The 20,936-nt window shown below is 36.1% G+C and overlaps 1 protein-coding gene across 7 annotated transcripts in view; it reads right to left on the bottom strand.

Annotated features, from left to right (window-relative positions):
* The window catches only part of tsnare1 (T-SNARE Domain Containing 1), an 88,932-nt gene extending 77,394 nt beyond the window's left edge, over positions 1-11,538 (bottom strand). For 3 of the 7 annotated variants that reach the window (XR_014116944.1, XM_081696492.1, XM_027002398.3), the window contains exon 1: positions 11,447-11,538. The gene's annotated coding sequence lies outside the window, so the exon portion shown is untranslated. Of the gene's footprint in view, positions 1-491; positions 541-8,366; positions 8,461-10,222; positions 10,272-11,446 lie in introns of all 7 variants that reach the window. The other 4 variants (XM_081696490.1, XM_081696491.1, XM_027002407.3 and 1 more) reach the window with 4 other exon arrangements.
* Between the last annotated feature and the right edge of the window lie 9,398 nt (positions 11,539-20,936).

The following is a 20,936-nucleotide window of genomic DNA, read 5'->3' as shown; positions in this document are numbered from 1 at the left end:
TACACAATCAGCCCCACACAAACATTAAGATGTCTGAATAGCACAACAGGCCCTGCTAAAAAGTGTCTACAGGAGACGTTTGAGGCTAGTTTCAATGCATAGTGGTCAAAAGCTCATGAACGCTCCTTCAACCCTTAACAAGCTCCATTTAGACAATTAGACTGCAGAGGACTGACTTATGACTCACTCTTTCATAATTTCAGAAAACACACTGAGATGTGTTTTTGTGTTTCAGGTTTTGTATCCAAATCATGCAGCATGTCCAGCTGTGTATCCACACCACAGGCAAACAACTTTGGAATTATAGCATAGAAATGAGTGGTGCAACAAACTTGCTAATGATAAGAAAAGTAGAGATGTAAGATATACAATCTCAGTCTCAATCTTGGGCTCTTTCCTTGCTGTGGATTGGTTATCAGGGCAAGATCTCACCACAATTTGTCCTGGGAATACACATCTTTGAACACACTACAGTAGGGAGAATTACCTACTTTGTTCTTGATTCCATAGTTGCTTATCTCCAGAACAACATTGTATAATCTGCAAATGTGAGAAAAAAGTGTTTAAACCTTTTTGGAATTATCTTGATTTTTGCATGGCTCCTAAAATATGATCTAATATTTAGGGTTGCAATAAATACAGTCTTATTTAACAAAACTGACCCAACCTTTCATTATACCATAATAAACCTTCAAGGTTGCTAGTGGAATAGCCAATATCTGTAATAACTTAAATAATCTAGTTACTACAGTTTTTTGTCCCCAGAAGGGCATTCTTGGGGGTGAAATGGAAATATATGCCTCATGTTTTCACATCATGTCAGATTATAGCACATTTTTTATTAAAACTGATTGATTCATTCAGGACAATCGAAAAATATGTTGTTGTTGATTTGCTCCTGTGTTCTGCATCACGTTACAGGATGGTCAAACCTCTTATGAGTCTTAAATTATACACACCCTGACATTCTGTTATAAAATTTCTCAAAAAGACCTTCAGAATTAATCTTCCTTCTGGTAAGAATTTCTTGGAAAATTCATGTTTCCTCAATCACTACAAGCTATCTAGGTCCTGTGGCAACAAAGCAACACATCACAATTCTACCTCTACCACAGTTCTAGCTGCACCATGCTTCACAATTAGATTAAGGCTGTTTTTGTTATGCAGTATTTATCCAAATATAACCATGCGTTCATTTACTACAAAAAGGAAAATGTAAAATATTGTCTTGTTAAGTCTGACTGCCCTTATTCATTATAGAAACTTACTTACATTAAGATCAGATCATATTTTAGGAGCCATTCATGCAAAAATCCAGATAGTTTCAAAGGGTTAGATACAATTGTGCATAGTTGGTTAAAAAGTATATAGCTTGCATATTGTGCTTATACATACTTGTACACTTCAAAGCATGGCTCTGCATGATTATTGCTAAGCAAACATTTCACACATGAGTTTTCTGTTTCTATGGTGAAATCTGCAGCATCCATGTATACAAATGTACTAATCAACAAACTTTCCAATCTTCATTTAGTCAGCTACAGCTTCTACAGCTTGTTAGAATGCAGTTATTTGCTGCATTTGCCAAAAAATAGCTTATTAAAACCCTAAATCTATTAGTCTGAGGAGAACAAGAGGAGAAATGGAATCTTTTTTGAAGATGAAATCTTTTTTGAGGTTGTCACAAGTTCTGCCCAGCCATCTAGGACTGTCACATACAAATTCTCCCACACCAGGGAGACTCACCAGCTAACCATATCATCTTCACCAAAGTACAGTACTGATGTTCTACACCTGTTGCCTTCTAATTAATTACTATGGATCTCAGGATTGGAAAAACTACTCTCTGCCTAGCGAATTCCCTGTCACAAATGTCGAACCTGCCTTGGTCTCAGCCAGTCCTTCCTACATAGTTTATCTGTGCCTAGAAGAAATAAAAATGTCCGCATCTGGATCCGAACATACCTGTGTCCTAGCATTCCATAAAGAAGCCAGTTACCAGGTTACCAGAGAAGTGTTAAAAAGGAGTTACAGTGATGAATGAGGTGGACTGTGTAATTTCAAAAACATTTATGCCAAGGCAGAAATTATTTCTAGTTTTAAAGTCAATGAGACATAAATTTGTATATTGGGCAGACAGTTAGTCTATGCATATCACTAATGTGTAAAATACTGAGTGTCCGCATGGTGAGAGGAGAATTCAGAATGCTCAGTAACCTTCACTTAAACAGGGAGATAAAGACCTTGATGATTTCATTTACTTGAGAGGGTGGCAGTGACCTGTAGCCCATTTAATTCAATTATTGGTGGTGGATGAAAATATTTATTTTCTTTTTTTTTTGGCATGTTAGATATTTATGAGTATGACATTAAACAAGTCTGTTAACCTGTCATTCCCCATTATCATTTACTCATTCATCATCATTAGGACTCATTCACAGATTATTTTATCTTAATGTTAAATGACAAATTTTATACTTAACTAATCAATTCAAAAACACCATACACTAATTACTAATTGATGAAAGTAACATTAATGACACAAATAGCTTGTCTGAATAATGAGATTGCTGACAGGCTTCTGAAAAATATGCCCATTAAGTTCACTGCATCTCACAATATGAATAGTGCTAGTCATCTAATGAGACAGTCCAGGACATATACATTATATATATATATATATATATATATATATATATATATATATATATATATATATATATATATATATATATATATATGCATTGTTCCATTTGCTTTACAGCATATTTAATAAAGACAATAAATAAATGGACAAATATAATAGACTGGTGGAAAAAGGTAGGCTTAAACATTTTTCCCCTCATTTTAATGCTAGCTTGTAACCAGCAGTCTACTACCTGATTATTGGCACTGACATACTGACATACTCCCTTGTTACTACTGATGGCAAAATGGTTGTTGCAGCAAATAACTCTATAAACACTGGTGATAAGCATATTTTCAAATCTGAGTGGGACCGTGGGATCCTAGGCATGATCAAGATTTCATAGTAATATATGCCCTAAAAGACAGGGATTTTTGCAATGAAATTTCTGATCTTGACCAGAGAACTGGGGGTATAATTCAAAAGGTTATGGGTTTAATCCTATGTATTAGCTAACACATTTGTACAACTTCTAATGATATTTGTAATTGAAAATTAACTCAAAATTAAGGTTTTAACAATTTCATTAAATTTTTATTTAATTTCATTAAAATTGCAAAATAAGAGAATAAGTGGTGTAACATTTTAGTTACTAAAACAGCCCAGCAGTTCTTAAACCACTGGTTGAAGGCATGCCATGTACTTTATGTGTACATTTGCACAGGGCTCAAAGCTGTGTTGTCAGTCTATAGGACTCTTTGTTGCACATGGCTATGAAATTCTCCCTTAGGGATTTCAAGCTGTTTTGGGGCTGGACTTTGGAAGAGTTATTCTCCCTCAGAGTTGTCATGGCTGCCTGGCCAGGGTTAGGGACAGATGGCCTACTGGACATCCAAGTTGCAGCCTTCTGGTTCTCTCCTCTTGCCACATATGTTTCCCCCTGCAGGATGGTGATGGGTTTCCCTTAATCCAAAATACTCATCTCCATGGCTACTGAGCCCAACTGCTATGAGTACGCTTCTGTGTACATATCCAACACACCTGAGCCCTGCATGTCAGTGATCCACATAAACTGTATTATAGTATGCATGATCAAAGAACCATTATGTGCATCAAATTCAGACTTAATTTAAATTATAATGTTTCATCATGAAATTATAATTATTATTTATCACTATTTATTTAACCCAGCAGATTGTGCTCTAGTATATGTAGTAAAAACTGTGTATACATTGTAGATACTGATGGAATTTAATGGAATTTTAAATAGAAACAATGAGAAACTGTCAGTACCAATAAGGATTTTCAGCCCAATATTCATAGCCTATGCTATGACATCACTGGCAGGTCTGTCTTGAGCAGACATGTATCAGTAGCTTCCTCAAACAAAAGTATGGCAGATGACAGGTGAAATCTGTGCTTCATGTCATTTGCCTATTTTCTGTACACTGTAAAATCAGACTTGGGTCAAATATTGTATGTGAAAATGTTGGTTTGGTGTATGTTAAGTATTTTAAAAATCTTTTTTATATACAGCACATGTAATTACTTTCTTGAGAAAAGTAATTGTTAATATAAAACATCAAGTATTAATTAAGCAATCAAGAGGCTAAACAAAAGAGTTCGATCAGTCTGGAATCTGCTCTTATACTTCAAACATTTACTGGCTTCACATTTATTTTTGTTTTTGTTTTTTTTTCCATTTGTGTATTTATTTACTTATTCATTTGTGAAGAAAAAATTATTTGCAAGCATTAAAAATTATCTGTCATCTGTAGCAAATCCTGACTTGGACTTTCCTTTTTTTTACCTGTCAATTTTTTTTCTATGTATGAACTAGCTAGCTAGTTTTCTTTCAGACAACATTATTGAACATTATTGTGAGAGTCAGTATTATTATGGTCGATGACTGACCAGAAAATACAGAAGGTGCATGCTGAGGTTGTATCAAGTAAAAACAATCAAGAAATGGTTTGCTCTATGAGGAAGCTAACAGCTAGCAGTCTTCCAATGTCTAAGGAGCTTAGAAGTGAGTGAACAGCTCTGTTGGTGGTACAATAATGCTTTGGTCCTATATCCAGCCCATTTTCTCTCTTTTTCAAAATAGCACAGCAGTAAATCCATAATTAGTTCAGATACTTCAGTTGACAAGTTGCTTAAAACATCCATTATAGTGTCAGGCCTCAATCTTAGTTCCAAACTAAATGGTAAATTTATATTCTTCCAACCATTTAAAATAATCAGCAACAAAAAACAGCAGATACTAACTCTGTGATTACAAAGAATGTTTGTGTTCTTCACAGTATTATATTACTGCAACTACATCAGTGATGGAATAACAATGTTATTATTCTTTTAACATTTTTTCTTTTATTCTTTTAACATTTATGTTTCTATTCCTAGCCTTATAGAAGTTTTGCAGTACAACTACAAAACCCCTATGGTCTTGCAAATTGCTATTATTCTACTATTACTACTACTACTACTACTAATTACTATTATTGCTCCAAATTGTTTAACCAGCATTAAAGAATATCTTAATTAAATTAATATCCATTTTATCTGCAAAGACAGCCTGGTTATAAATGTGCCACCATTAGTCTCAATACAGTAAAATTGAACCATTGTATGAAGCTGGCCAAAAGGAGGCCAAGTGGTTTGCAAATACCTGGTGCTTAGTATTCAGTCAAAAACTTTTATAGACAATGGATGATGCAGAAAACTTCATGTGTGACATTTGTTGACATTCACTCTATACCACTCTATACCATTATGAAAGTGTGGCTTTCAATTCTAACTGCTGAGAAATTTGGCCAAATGCCACTGTTGGATATTTCTCTGTGAGACTAAACTGCCCATTCATATCATCATCTACAATCAGTGAGAAATTAGCAAACCTTTTTAAAAAGGTTAAAACTGGCATGTGTTAGATTTGAGAAATTATGCTAATGCCCTGCCCTGGGCGTGGTCTAAACAAATCCTTGTAGCCCTGTCATAAGTATCTCATAAATATTCTAAGCCATTCTTCTACAAGTCACACTGTACTGATAACCACCATACACAAAACCGCCATACACTAAAAACCTTGGCATAATTATATTGACCTAGATAAAAACCTAGCTGTGATATATAAGGTAAAATGACTACCCTGAATATTTTTGCTAACTAAAATCTATTGGGATAAATATAAAGAATGTTGTGGATCAAATATTTCACAGAAAAGTAAACTTTAGTATCAGGTGCCCTTGTGAAAGACGTTCCCAAACAAATAAATTTGCTGTGCAGAACCAGAAACTAATTTCATTAGTGGCTGCCATTTGTGGGTGATTAAGGCCTGTTCTCACAGAGCTCTGTACTGGACACAAAGTTCTCAGAGGTTAATAACCAGTTACAATTAATTACTCAGCCAATCTGATACAATCAATGAGTCTCTCCAATCACAATAGAGGAGAGAGAGAGAGAGAGAGAGAGAGAGAGAGAGAGAGAGAGAGAGAGAGAGAGAGAGAGAGAGAGAGAGAGAGTTGAACATAAGCAAGCCATATGAATATCCTAGCCATGCTGCAGTTCAAGGTGAAGGCATTAAGAATATTACAATGTTATGTTAAAACAGCATGTCACAGTTGTTGGAAGGAACAATGGCTGATATGTACATTTGCCTTAGAGGTGACCTTTTGCATGCATGTCTATTAAATTTTGCCACCTTTAACAAACTAGAACACAAAATCCCCAGTTCATATTTTTATGAATTCCTACATATTCACTTCTGCAGTCATGACTGCATTCAAAATAAACTGTTGGAAATACATAAACAAACATTAATAATCTCTCAGAAAGCATACAACACTTATGCTTAGAAAACTCACACTTGAAAAATGGTCTTGGCTTATAGCCAGTCAACTTGTTTAACAGTCATGTTCAAACAGCAACATAAACAATATCACAAATGTGAATGGGCACTGTCTAGTCATGGGCTCTCTTTGGAAGCAGGGTCTTACTGACACAGCCCTTTCATCCTTTCCTGCCAAATAAGAGTGTCACATATTTGTATGAGACCTGATTCTCTATCAACTTGAGTACTGATTAGTTTATTAGGTGTGAGGCCCTGACCACCCTTCATTTTTAGCTAACATTTCCAACCTTACAGGCTTGTTTTCGGGATTGGGGCCATCTCATCTGCATGGCATTACAGATTACATTACAGCCATGTTTCTCTTCCATGGTCATACAATGCTGTCCAGTCACACAGATTTCAAGCAAATTACTTCTTTCCATGATGTGTTGTTTTTGTGTCGTGAAGAGCAGAGTCACTGTTATGTGCTGCTTTACCTCATTAAGGTAAAATGTAATAAAAAAGAGTTCTTGAAATTTTGACTGATGAAAGTTGTGTTTTACTTGTGGTTCATATAGCATGATCTTATTTTCAGAGGTGGGAACTAACTAATGTTTTGTACTTCATTACTGTACTTACTGTACTACTGTACTTTAAATATCTGGGTATATCTGTAACTTCATATTTTTTCTTTGAGTCAATATATTTCATATTTATTCTTTTTTTTTTAAAGTCAATAGTTTTAACAAATCGAAATCCATCTGGATGTGAAACAAGAACAGATGTATGAGATCCTATGAGATATATGTCTCCACATTTCTACAGGTCACCTGTGATTGATTACTTTTATAGCTTATAGGCACTGCTCAGCACCATGCAGGATACGTTTTAGCAAAGCAGAACTGATTTTTTGTCTCAAAAGAGCACACTTGGATCCAAATAACTGAGAAATAAGTACTGCTTAGATGATTTAAAACATTCTGGAGCTCTTGCTACATTGGGATGGTGGTACTTACATATGTTATTGTAGATGGTATGGTGCTTTTCCTCCACTCAAAACTGACAGCAGGTATAGTAACACACAGGTATAGTATAGACCATTACTTACAATGTCACGTGTTGTGTACATCTAATCACTCGAATAAAACCCTCAAACATTACTTTTTAAAGAAACGATTTTTTCAAACTTTATGTATATCTAAGAGCATGTACTTCTATACTTTTGCTTGAGTTATTGATTGATTGATTTAAACCTATTGTTTGTTATAGTTATTTATATATAGTTATGTAATAGTTATTTTTAACCAGAGTACAATATTTGTATTTGTATATGTATTTGTACTTTAAATCAATTAAGGGACTTAATGCAAGATATATCGGAGGTAAAAATTGAGATAAGAGGGAAACAGCTGTTAACTGCAGTGTGTGTTCCTGGTGCTGTTCTTTTCTAGATGTCCTTCCTAAATGTGATTATTTAATGGTTTTATTTCTTATATTTTACTTTTCATGATATTGCAGGATATCCCAGGGCTTAACTACTTAGTAAAGGATAAGTATCAGCTAACGAATACTGTTTAATATTTTAACATTTACAGTTTGATACATAATCTCTATCATAATCATAATCATAATCACTATCAAAGGAATTCTGGACACAAGTTGAAACAACAAATGTAGCAAGTATTGGTGATATAGACAGTCAGAAGAATGAGCTGCATTTTCCATTTGGCCTCCCAAAATTGCCACTAAAATAAATGAATATTAAAGTAAATAAACATATAAATAAGAAAACAATACAGTACTGATATAAAACTGCTAAAACACCGGCTGACATGAGTTTATAAGAAATATATATGTGTCATACATTTGATATTTATTTAATTTGGTCAGCTTATGTTGTTCAACTTCTACCTCAAAAACATGTTGAATCACAGTTTCTATTAGTCTTTTTCATGATAGTGTTGCTGTTAGCTGCTGCATATCCCTTGGCTGTAGTTGTGATCTCCTTTATAAAAGCAAAAAATTTAGCTGCAACAAAATTAAATAATTACAGATACATACAAATCTTCCTTTTATTGGAATCGGACCTGAGAAAGTAGTCTTCAAACACCTGGCTAACTTTCTGCCTTTAAATATCTATTTTGACAGCTATTTTAACAAGAACTGCTCTGATACTGCTGTTAATGACATCTATTTAAATAAGGCATCTAGGCAATAAGGCAATATCATCTTTTATTGGTTGATCACAGTGTAGCCTTTTGATACTATCAAACATACAATAATTTTAGATTTGAGAACTCAGGACTCTCAGGAAGAGTTCTACAATGCCTTAGATCATACTTACAGGGTAAGAATTACTTTGTTCAAATTATCAAACCTATCTGAGTGGGTGCCTATGACCCAAGGTGTCCCCCAGTGTCTTCTTGACTTTCAGTCAAAACAAGAATTTGGCAAACTCATTCATGTACTTATTTCTAACAGGGATGATTAATGGAACAGTGTCCTTGTGGGTCTTTCAAAAAGACATTAAGTACATTCAAAATGCATTCAAAATGTTCTTTGTAGAAGCAAAAGAATGGGATATATCACTTGAATTTTGAAATCTTTATGCTGGTCCCCAGTATATTACAAAAGTGATTTTAAGATATTATTACCTATTTGTAAATAGTTTGGGGCCAATACATTCAGTGAAACTATCTGATATGCTCAAGCAATATGATCTGAACAGGATTCTCAGAACACTACTCATTTAGGTTACCACTCATTTAATTTACTTTAGACCCTATTGCATTGTGTATGAAATATGTTATATAAATAAATTTGCCTTGCCTTGCCTTGCTTGTGTCATGGTGCACAGGGTACCCAGCAGAAGAGGCATGGCCACTGACTGACACACACACACACACACACACACACACACACACACACACACACACACACACACACACACACACACACACACAGTGCCTTATTTGTCCTCTCCCTGTTTAAATCCCACTTGTACTCTCCTCCAGTGCTGTATAAAGCTTACAGGTACTCTCCTGCAGTGCTGTGCTTTGCTTGCCTGTAATGTATCAGAATCGACATCATAAGTGTAGCTGCTCTTCTGCGTCTCAGTGTTTGAGTGTTTACTGCCTGCATATTTGAGTTTTTTACTTTCATTTTTTGAGCTGGCTGCTGTGCCTTTTTCTTTGTTGTTACACTCTCATCTTTACAAGATTTATTATTTAAAAAGAGTTTTAACTGAACAACATTTATTATACAAATGCATTCAAAATATGACATTTAATAGAGCATTAATAAAGTGGGAAAGAAATACCATTAGAATTATAGTAAGTTTATCAGTAAAAGGATGGAACCTTCTGATGTTGCATAGGAACAAAGTGAGAGGAATACTGTAGAGTGCTCAATGCTATGGTAACTTTGATTGGCATTGGTTGTTGTAGTTAGCCAAGACCAAAATTTTGGGCCATAATCATCACAATTATTTACCATATGAAGGGGATGCCTAACTACTATAAAAATGAAAGGTAACTACTGTAAAAAATTGTGAGGATCTTAAATTGTCATTCTTATCTAATTCAATTGCATCATTAATTTTAAAATGCATCAGTGCATTTTGATCCAGAAATGGCCCGTCTTAACAGCACACCTATCCAAAACACATGTCCAATGTATGTGTTTTTTCATGGCTATAATATTCAATTGACTTGAATGATATTGAAAACCTGTGGTCTGACCCGAAGAGACTGTAAAGAAGGACATACCTATACCAAATGTTTCTGCCACAAGCTCCCTGACTGCATGTTCCCCACCCTGAGAAAGCACAGCAGGAAAAAACTCCATTATCCTAATCATAGGAGGCTCCACCGAATACTGAACAAAGGGGTGCCAACAATTGTTTTTTTTTATTTTGGGGAAAATGTATATGCTAAAATTGTGCTGTATAATTAATAGGAGGAAGATCAAATATGTTCGATTTTTAAAAAATATATTATCGAATATTATTCTTTGTTTTCTTTATAAGGGATTCCAGTCATTCAAAAGAGACTATTATGTAAGTTAATATAATACAATACACAAGATACTCTAAACCGAGTTGCAATAATTTATCACATGCAGTTTTACTAGTAGTAGCTCATTGTGAAGAGATCATAAAACTCATGATGCATGATACTCTGTCCACATTAGAGGAACAATTTGGGATAGATACTAAAAATGAATACCCCTTTAATGCCAATCAGATTCAATGAGGAGAGAAAGTCAAAAAATCAGAAATGCCAGCATGGACAGCATATGAAATACCCAAATTAGGAAACAAAAGCAAGACACGTGAGAGTAAGGTATAATATATGTGGAACATTGACTAGAAAAGGATGCTGTTACCATTAGTAGCAGTAGCAGTAGTAAGTGCAGTAGAAGTATTTAACAATAAAGACAATTATTTTATTCATTGAAACTGATATTTAAAAAGTACTTGAAATCAATTTCAGAAATGTTATAAATTTGATCAACAAAACAACAGCAAAAATAATGCCAAACTCATGTTATTCTTTCTGTATAGTTAATTGGCCTGGGAAAGAATACATGTGATTTTTGTATCTGCCTGACCAGCAAAGATGTTGATAAAGAAGTCTCTGATGTTGAGTACCGAGGGCCCATTCATCAGCTGCAACAGCATAGCATACCTACCATCCCAAAGGCCATTTAATCTGCTAAACAAAGACATCCACACAGTTCCTAAATGTGGTAATCTAACTGCAGGATGCATGCTCTAATGCATAAACATGCAGACACAGATACACACTGTTGATCTTGGATGCTGTAGAAGGAAAACAGTATGCCTCCTCTCTGGCCTACTCCCCCCTTCCTCTCCTCTTCCGTGCTCCCTCCATCCTCTCCCACTAACCTCTTCCCTGCACTAGTCTCAACAGTGAGAGCAATACCTTCAGCGAGATACACAGCAAAGGAAATAGATTCTGAAACAGTACCTTTTTTGATCAAGCACTTTGTCTTAGCATTCACTCCAGACGCAGTATTAGAAATCAGATTCAGTCTAGAATAACATCACATGACTCTGTGCCACTTCCTCCTCTTTCCTGGTCATGTGACATGGATAAAAAGGGAGCTTCTGGGATGTGTAGTTTGAATGAAATAATCATAAAAAAGGTAATGAGTTAAATTTCATTTGAATTAAATGAGAAATACATTGGAGACTCAATCTATGTAGTCAGATTTAACTACCTACATCACTGCAATGCATTGCATTGCACCATTTTAAGATAGGAAAAGCATTAATAATCCCTAAAAGACATTTTACCAGTAAACCAGTGCTGCAGTTGAAACAAACAAAGAAGAATCCCTATAAAGCACTACATAAAATATTTAAAATTATTTAATTGTCAAGTTAAGCTATATTTGTGCTATAGTATGGCTTGATACAATTTGCTTGGAACACATATTTTTAACATGTTTCTTGAACGTTGCCTTGTGCCTTTTGCGGTTGGTACATGCTCAGGAACCCCGTGACCCTGACTTGGATTAAATGGTTTAGAAGATGAATGAATAAATGCTTTTTGAACATTAAAACATACATTTGTATAGTGCCGTTTATGCCAGTTTTGTATCCCAAACACAGGTTAAGCTAATCTTTCATTAAATTACTATACATACTCAGTGGGAATTCTCCTTCCTGGCATGAGAATGGAACATATCCTAACAGGACTGTCCAAACTGCAGACACAGGGAGGAGGCTGACCAGCAATATTGCATTAGTCAGTGTGTGTCATGGTCAGTCCTTGTATGTTTTAAGAGAGAGAGGGTGAGGATATACAACACAAACACACACACACACACACCCACACACACACCCTTCTCTGATGTAACAACAACACAGCTCATGTCTGCCACAGGCAGAGGGGGAAGAGAGAAGTGTTAAATGCAAGTGGCAGACTGAAGCAGTACAAAGGGAAAGTGGATTAACGGGAGCAAGATGTTATTGCGAGCACCTTAGCAACACACTCTCAGTGTGGGCACACACAGAGCTGCTGCACAATGTCCCCAGTATGATGACATTGATGTGTACTTTAGTGGTTTCCTCAGTGCAACTCACCTTGGCTGCAGTTACCCAAACACCATCATTCCCATTTACCCTCACTGCTCATGAGAGACCTAGAATACATGGTGTCCTGAACTAAAGCTATATTTCTGAATTGTCAAAATTTACTTGATCTTATAGCCAGTTTATTTGACAGGTGTGAGTCTGGCTGTTCCACCTATCTGAACACAGCATGTAATGGGCAGGACTAGACTGACCTGTTATCTGCTACATTCTCTCACACAGACTTGGGGAAGAACTGTACTGATGGGTTGTGATAGGAAACAGCATGAAACAGCCTCCAGACTGAATTATAGATGGCTTCCATCTGCTGACAGAGGGCTGGTCTGTCAGGCCTCCTCAGTGTCACCACTCTGTGTGCTAAGTGATCTGGCCTTGTTCGCTGTCACCACCCCAGGAAAAGGAGATCCCCTCCTCTGTGACATCTCTCTGTCCTATCCAAACAGAAGTTACAGGTATATATACAGATGCCATGTGCCAGTGCAGTTTAGCTCACAATAAAGTGACATTGATTTACACCATGGAATTTACACCATGTAAAATCATAACAAACCAACTATTTTACTGTTTTTTCTTCTTCTGTGTAGTTCTCCATCAGCCAGGATTAATTAAATTAAATGACTAATTTAAAGCTCTTAATTGGCACCCTATAATCATATCCACTGGAACTTCTCTTACACTCAAGTGGAAAGTTTATTTTCAGTAATACAGTCTACACTTCCTAGAGGAGAGCCCTTTATATATATATATATATATATATATATATATATATATATATATATATATATATATATATATATATATATGGCTCTATCAGCTGAATCTGAAATTATTTCAATAGGGGACAATCGCACAGGATGAGTCACACATTTAATTAAATAATTAAATATGGCTACTAGAAGTTAGAATTTGCATGGCTTGCCATTTTCCACTTACATTTTCCCTAGAAGCCTCTAGCTTTTGTGACTTTCCTTAGTGTTGTGTTAAATAAAGAGCATTAAATTAATTTTGAGTCTCTTGCCTTGCTTGTTTGGCATTACAATAGCCAAAGCACCTTAAACTTTAGATCAGAACAGGAAAACTGATTTGGAGATATAACTTTTTTTCTCACAGTAGCAACAAAAGGGTAATGGAACAGTGAACTAATGTGAAGCCATCTCGCCGCAGTGGTGAGTGGACTTTAGAGGTAATACTGTAAAGCAGGGTGCTTCAGTGCCATTACTCCTACTCCCCCAGAGTAATCACTTACACAACTGCATACTACACTGCTAGCCTTGAGAAGACAGCCTGGACAAAAGAGACAAATTATAATCTATAACAAAAACAGAACCACTCAGGTAGGTGAGGCGAGTGCTTACATAGGGCTTTTTCTGAAAGTGTGGATCGTGCAGAGTTTCATGTTTTATCACCAGTGCTCTGACAGAGCAGCAGACCTGTGGGCCCGATTATATGCCATAATAAAGTGCAGGTAATGAAACGTAATGGCCCATACTCTGTTCAGAATAATGAGTGGAACAAAACTGTACAGATTATCCCTGCCTGCTCTCAGGAGCTACCTGGGTATTGGTTTAATGTAAAACACCTACTTATGCTGCAAAGAAATCATCCCACATTATCTGCATTACATCAACCTACAGAATGTTCCATCTTACATCTACAACCATGCAGAGATATCTCTCTCTCTTAGGAATACATAGCTAACAGTGGATAAAATTGGCTGTGGATAAAGAACTGCTCAGAATGTCTAATTCTTGTCAAGTATCCGAATCTCCTGTGACCTTCCACCTTCTCAATGCAGGTTATAGTGCCCAGCACCTTTTTTATCCATACTTTGAATCTGTTGCTGTGACATGTAGGAGCAATGTTTATTAAGGTTAAAGCTATAATCAGAAGGCATAGTCCAGTCCAAGGTCAAAGAGCCAGAATCTCGCTAATCAAAACCGGAAATCATAAAGACATGGAGAAGATTACAACAGTGGAAACTCTGGAAACTGCAAAGGGGCTTACAACAACAAAGACTGACAAACTAAGGCAGGAAAATGAGGGTTATATAGGATACAGGGTGATTAGTGGAAAGGAGACACAGGTGGACACAAGCAAGGGTGGAAATATGCAAATCACCAGACAAGGGCAGGGACAAAACCGAAGCACTAACAAAAAACAAAATCACACGGCGCATGGAGCTTGGCGACATGGGAATGACAATGCCCAAGGGGGGAGTCCATGACAATTTCTTCTGATTTTAAAACCACATGAGCTGTGAAGAATGTTCATCTGTGACTATCATACTTCTGAATGGTTTCTTAACATAAAAAAAAAATGTATATAGTTATGGTGAATCTAGAGGGGTTGCTGAATAAAATCCTGAATAAAGCACTATTGAATGTTCTTTAGCCTCCTTTCAGTAAATAATGAAACACTTAATGACACACCTGGATTTTAATTTACTCACTATATGCAAACTTGACCAGATGCATTTTACATATTATATATGACCAGAGTAGTGTGTCATATACTATGTCATATCATCTATACACTCATGCCTTTTGCTTTGTCAGTGCTTTGAACCCAGGGAGTCTTCTATTTTGCATTTCAGCTTGGCTGTGAACTATGTTTATTTATGTTCATTTGTGAAAAACCTGAGGTTTGGAGTGAGTTTGCAAAAATATAATAAATTGGGGCAAATTGTAGCTACAAAGTCAAATTTGGGTAGCTACAAAGCCAAATTGGCTTTTGTAGCTCAGTGGTTAAGGTACTTACCTTGTAATTGGATGCTAGCTGGCTCAAGCCCCACCACTGCCAAGTTGCCACTGTTGGGCCCCTGGGCACTGAGCACAAGTTGCCACTGTTGGGCCCTTAAGACTGAGTTGCATAAGTTGTATTCAGTCATAATTGGAAGTTGCTTTGGATAAAAGCATCAGATAAATGTAAAGTAAAATAGTTAAGACTATACAACATTAGTTTTGCTGAAAGTGGATTGCATGATTATAGCATTATTGCATGTATATAGATCACCAAAATCCATGAGATTGAATAGCTTTCTCACTGTCTCACTGGGCATCAGGCTATACAAAATATCAGAAAGACTGGGTGATGTGTTGAAGCAACTAAATCTGAACTTCCATCTAGTAAACTTTCAGCTCACTATTTAGTAATCATATTACTATTACATATTATTCATAAACCTCTGATTCATTACCTTCTTTGAACCTAATATGAGCAGTATGGTTATGTGAGTGAGAAATGAGAGACTGCACTCACTGGTGGGTTCTGAAGGTTTAAGAGCTTAAAAGTGTGTATGCATTTGATGCTTGTTCAAAAAAACAGTTGACACTAATGCTAACATACTGTGTTTGAACAAAAAAAAAAAGGTATTTTAAGAATAAGCCTAAAAATACTTCAGAATACTTCCAAACAGGACCAAATCTCTATCAAAACCAAATAATGAAAAAGAAAACTTAAAGCACAAACAAAAGAATCATACTTTTTTTTCCAGGTGGTAAAATATGAAAATAATTTTTAAAATTCTGATTTGCATTCACCAAAGTCTTAGGAATGTTTCCTTTTTTTTTTTCCTTGCAGTTTAAAAATGAGGTTATTAATATGAAATTCTATTGTTATCCATCATTACAAGATAAATGTGTGTGTGTATAATGGGGGGATTTTTTTTTTTGTTGTTGTTGTTTTTAAAGATCTTAAACACAACTAGTATACTTTTGGAGTTTATTCCAAATGGTTGTATCACATGCTGGGAGCCAAGCAACAGCAGTTTTAAACAGCTCCCTACTGACAATGCCTCTCCTTTGTGTTTCAATCAGCAGCCAGGTCAGATGTTCCCACTGGCAGCCATTACACATTGTGATTTTCTTAACAGAATGCTGACACAATTAGGAAATGGGAACAGGAATTAGATGACGTTAATTAAAGTAAATGAAATGGACTCAGCATAGCTCTGGACAAGGGTGCCAAAGGTGGGAGTGTAATTTACATGACATGAGGACTTGAGTGTTAAATGCGAAGGACTGGCTGAAATGCTGGGCTCCTTTTTTTCCTCTCAGCAAACAGCCCAGGCTGCAGCGCTGGAGCTACTTTAATATTTCTGTGGGACTTAGATAATGGATAAATTCCAGTGAAGGGCCAGGAGGGAATTTCACTGAGAGACAAATGAGGTGACATGCAGGGTTTCAGGGTGGGGGAATTATTTTCAGATTCTATGTGCAGTGCAGGATGTGTTTATGTGTGTGTGTGCACATTGTTTTTTTTTTTTTGTCTCCAACTTGCATTAAGTGATGGAAAATGAAACTTTTATGAATCTTGCATGCTTCAAGATGCTTCTAATAATAAATAAGTTAAATTTTCTGCCTAAACTTTTATTTCCTTTTCTTCCATTTGATGCTGCTCTGAAATTGATAAATTCACATGCCACAGATTACAATATAATTTCTCACCAAGACAGAAGTGCACTGAAAATCTCTTACAGGCCATTTTCCATGGCTCACTTCAGCATATATGCAGCCCACATTCAGAGAAAATGTTCAGCACCTTACTGTATTACTGAACGCTTCCCAGAGAAGGCTCTTTCCACTAACACTGTAACAACATTTGGCTTATACTCAGAACTGTGTATAGAATTGAGTAAGCCTTAATTAATGTGCTTGAAAAGTTCTGGAATATTTTCAGCTCACATTATATATTACTGTTTTTACTTACCATATTAGACACTTCCTTGCCTTTACACCATGAAACACCATAATTAGGTTGTATATACTTTAATGTAAATAGCATTGTCTTCATCAGGTAAACATGTATATTAGGTCATTACTTGCATCCTGTTTTACCACTAAAGAAAGCCAGTAATGGTAGATGTTTCGTTCTGGTGGGTAGGTGTGGGGGATTAAAGATGTATTCTGGAGTATGATGTGAGCATGATTGATCTAAGCAGGCATACAAACCATCAGAACAAAGCTGGTAAGCAGTTGGTTCCCAATAATGATAAATTTATCACATTTTCAGGAGTGAAATGTTTTGAGTACCATCTGTGACAGAGCTTATGTGAATGATCTCACCAGTAAACTGAATTATTTTGATCAAAGGGTCACCGAAAGGCCATATGCATGCCGGCTTATATAAGCATATCTAAAAATATACATTTAAATACACACAGACACACAGAGGTACTCTATTCTGAAAGCACCCATTCATACTCATAAAACTCATTCAAAGAAAAGCATGGAGAATCCCATGCTTAGCTCTACTGGAGAAGGCTGCAAGCAGGAAATGCAGATATGAACAATGTAAGTACGCTGAAATCCAACTGGTTTATTAATTGGGGATGCTACCTGAGTGCTGAGGCACGCTTCCTGTGTTTAGTCAATGATGTTTAGTCCTCATGCAGCAGAGCATTCTCAACAAGACAGAAAACTTCAGTAACCTCTGAATGAATTAAAGTTGTAATTCATACCAATAATGCTGTGTATTTTCTGAGTAATGGCTTGCATTTTGAGGTAAACGTCACACTGCTGACTTGTATATTCATTTTAACCCATTGTACACATCATATGTAAAAGAAATTATAAATGTTTCTGTATTTTTAAAAAATCGTTTTGAACATATCAGTATAGAGAATACTAGTGTTTTACAAAAGAACCATACTTTTATTTGTTAGACTTTATTTCTATTATTATCTAGTGAAAAGTCTTAAAATTAATTCAGGGCAATATCTTTCATCTCCAGATTGTCATCTACTGACTTCAACATCATTGACATCTGTTATAACATTGCAAAAAGTCCACCAAAAATACTAATTATCTATATTTACTCCATCATTTTATTACTGCCAGTGAGTCATCAGACAGAAAGATATACATTCTGATATGTCCTTTGGCTTGCTCATTAGCAGTCTAGACCTGCTTACTGTAAAGCTGCTTTGAGACAATATCTGTTGTCAAGTGCTATATGTAAATAAGAATGAAATGGAATTGAATATTGTGTGACCTTTTATAATGGAATGGGTCTGCATTCATTCCATAATCTCTTGTTCATTCCCTGCTGATTAAGTGCATTATTTTTAGTTACAACTCTGGGTTCTGGAACATGGATGAAAGCTTCTTCTGGGTTCTACCTTACTTATACATACATTTGTGACCAGAAAACTAGCAAAAATTCTGGTTTTCACAAAGTTTGCTGCTTCAGTTATGGTGGCAATTTGCATTAACTCTAGATTGTGAAGAGTGATCAGATTCCTTGCCATGAAAATTAACTTAATAACAAAAATTACTGCATTCCAGCCACTACATTTCAGCCCTGCAACAAAATGGCTTGCTAACATAATTTCAGTGATCTTCTCATTAGCTCAGGAGATAGTGTTAACGAGGACAAGGCAACTGATATCAATCTGTCATGCTGATTAGAAAAGGAGACTAGTTGCTTTAAAAGGGTGGTGGTGCTTTAGGTTTTCTACTGTTAACCATGGTTACCTCCAAGAAAACATGTGCAGTCATCGTTTCATCAAAAGGGCTTCACAGGCAAGGACATTGCTCCTTGTATGATACCAAAATCAACCATTTATTGAATCATCAAGAACTTAAAGGAGAGATGTTCAATTGCAGTAAAGAAGGCTTCAGAGCGCCCAAGAACGTCAAGCAAGCACCAGAACAGTCTCCTAAAGAGGATCGGGTCAACAACCAGTGCGAAGCTTGCTCAGGAATGGCAGAAGTCAGGTGTGAGTGCATCTCCATGCACAGTGAGGCGAAGGCTTTTGGAGGATGGCTTGGTGTCAAGAATGGCAGCAAAGAAGCCACTTCTCTCCAAGAAAAACATCAAGGACAGACTGACATTCTGCAGGAAGTATAGGAATTGGACTGCAGAGGACTGGGGTAAAGTTATTTTCTCTGATGAAGCCCCTTCAGACTGTTTGGGACATCTGGACAAATGATTGTCTGGAGAAGAAAAGGTGAGCACTACCATGAGTCTGTGTCATGCCAACAGTGAGGCATCCTGAGACCATTCATGTGTGGGGTTGCTTCTCATATAAGGGAGTAGGTTTGTTAAAAAGTTTGCCTAAGAACACTGCTATGAATAAGGAATAGCATCAAAACGTTCTCCAAGAGCAACAATGGAACAATGCTTTTTCCAGCATGATGGCGCACCATGTCACAAGGCAAAAGTGATAACCAAATGGCTCTGTGAACAAAACATTGAATTTTGGGTCCATGTCCAGGAAACTCCCCAGATCTCAATCCCATTGAGGACCTGTGGTTAAGCCTCAAAAAGAGGGTGGACAAACACAGAAACTGATCAACTCCAAACACTGATTTGGCAAAAATGGTTTGCCCAAAAAATTGCCCAGAAGCTGATATCCAGCATACTAAAGCGAATTGCAGAAGTCTTAAAAAAGAGGGGTCAACATTATAAACATTAAGTCTTTGCTTAAACTGGATGTATTTTTCAACAAAAAGTTATATGTTTATAATTGCACTTCACTATACCATATAAACATCTGACAAAAGGATCTAAAAAAAAACTGAGGCAGTAAACTTTGTGAAAACCAACTTTTGGCCATGACTGTACATTGAGACAATGTTTGAGTTTCTGTGCCTAATCATAAGAATATTCTGTTTTCTATTTTGGCAATTTTATAAAATTGATCACTATGTGACTGGACAGTAAACATTCATAGTTTGAAATGTTATATACATTTAGTATGTAACATAGCACTGTCATGGTTGCCCCCCATCTGACAATGAGGTTCCCATGTCGACGACTACCATGTGTTCCCTTATTTTGGTTTTGGTCTTGTTTAACCCCATGGCTCATTTCTCCGCCCCTTATTGGTAATGCTGGTGTCTCATTATTCCGCATTAAGTTGTGTATTTAAACCCTGCATTTTTCTTAGCTTGGTTGTCAAGTCTTTGTATGTGCTCCTTGTCATTGTCCTCTGAAGTTTTCATCTTTCTAGCCTACTGATTGTTTTCATGTTTTTTTTTTACCTTTTTATCTGTTTTGTTCTTGGTTTTCTGTTAGTTTGTCTCCCCTTTTTGGTTCTCCAGTTATCAGTGCTTGCTTTCTTTGTCACTCTGTTGGTTTAGTTATTATGTATACCCTTTGTAATATTAAAGAACTGCATGTCTCAATGTTACAAGTACAGAATGACCAAACTGTCTTAGTCAGAGAATAACATGACATTAAGTGAGAATTCAGCCAGAGCTTAATGGTACCAGTAGGGGTTGACAACACACAGGTTGGAATATCTGTACTGATTACAGTAGTTCATATTGTTTGTGAACAAGAATATGTTTATTATTAGACAGGTTTGTGTGTGTATTCATTCTCATTCATATATATATATATATATATATATATCT

The sequence above is a fragment of the Electrophorus electricus genome, chromosome 14 (genome assembly GCF_041902795.1).
Source record: "Electrophorus electricus isolate QZ-2024a chromosome 14, ASM4190279v1, whole genome shotgun sequence".
NCBI classification, from domain to species: Eukaryota; Metazoa; Chordata; class Actinopteri; order Gymnotiformes; family Gymnotidae; genus Electrophorus; species Electrophorus electricus.
This window is presented reverse-complemented; position numbering and strand designations above follow the sequence as displayed.